The following is a 1,362-nucleotide window of genomic DNA, read 5'->3' as shown; positions in this document are numbered from 1 at the left end:
CCTAGATAAAAGAACTCTTAATAGTTTTGAAACTGACAAAAGGCTACAATTAATTTTGTATCTTTGCTAGTACACCCACCACCAAGAAGCAGCTGCTGCTGCATGTAAGTCTAGATCACCCTGCTACCTAACAGATTCCTGGCTATGCCAAACTGGTGAGGGAGAAGCAATTCCAGATACAAAGTGTATGCATTATGACTACTGAATGAATATAGACTGGAACTTCCATAGTCAACACATATTCATGACTGTAACGGCTACAGGTGGAGCCTAAAATTTGAAGGTATCTTCACCGAAACAGGTCCCAAGCTTCTTGATTTGGCTGCCACTTCCTTTCCTTCAAGTTTATGATCCACTACAGGACAATTTTGGAATAGGACTTAGACTGTGCACTGATATTGTTTATGGACATTATTGGTTTAATTACATGGACAGTGCCCAATTGTCAGCCACATTTATTTTCTTTATAATATACTAGAGGTTGGACACAGAAATTGTTGTCATAATTGTTCCTTTCTGATACCTTATCAGTGTGCCATACAGTTTTCCAGTGTTAACTGTACTGGTGAATCTAACAGGATCTAGTGATCCATTCATGCAAGGATCATAAATCTTGCTCCCACCACTGTTCCATTAGTCTCTTCTGACAACACACCTCAGGAAAAGTGATTTCCAGGATCACAGGACCCACTTGAACTAAAGCATGTTGGCCAGGGGGCTACAATGAGGAAGGAATTGGGTGTGAAATTTCCCATGTCCCTCTCCTGTAAATACCATTTTTGCTAATGCCAGAGTCAGGAGGGCAATTTTAATTCCATCCTCCTCCTCACTCTGGCCCACTGACCTCCATGGGTATTAGAAGAAGAAGAAGACATTGGATTTATATTCCGCCCTCCACTCAAGAGTCTTAGAGCGGCTCACAATCTCCTTTATTTCCCTTCCCCACAACAGACACCCTGTGAGGTGGATGAGGCTGAGAGGGCTCTAGCAGCTGCCCTTTCAAGGACAACCTCTGCCAGAGCTATGGCTGACCCAAGGCCATGCCAGCAGGTGCAAGTGGAGGAGTGGGGAATCAAACCTGGTTCTCCCAGATAAGAGTCCACACACTTAACCACTACACCAAACTGGCTCTCTTAGTCCACAAGTCTCTAACAATCACAAAGATAAATCCTCCCAAGGTCAGAAAGGATTGCTGGGGGTGAAAGGATATAGGAGAAAATTATAGCTATCAGCAGTTTCTACTGAAGGACAGTTGCATCCACCTAGGCCTCGTAATCATGCCAAATCAAGATTCTTATTTTTTTAAATATTTATTTTCAATTACTATTAAACACAGAATATACACAAAAACACATTTATTGA

This window comes from Heteronotia binoei, chromosome 8, assembly GCF_032191835.1.
Source record: "Heteronotia binoei isolate CCM8104 ecotype False Entrance Well chromosome 8, APGP_CSIRO_Hbin_v1, whole genome shotgun sequence".
Lineage (NCBI taxonomy): Eukaryota > Metazoa > Chordata > Lepidosauria > Squamata > Gekkonidae > Heteronotia > Heteronotia binoei.
The sequence above is the reverse complement of the archived record's forward strand: the minus strand, read 5'-3'. Positions refer to the sequence as shown.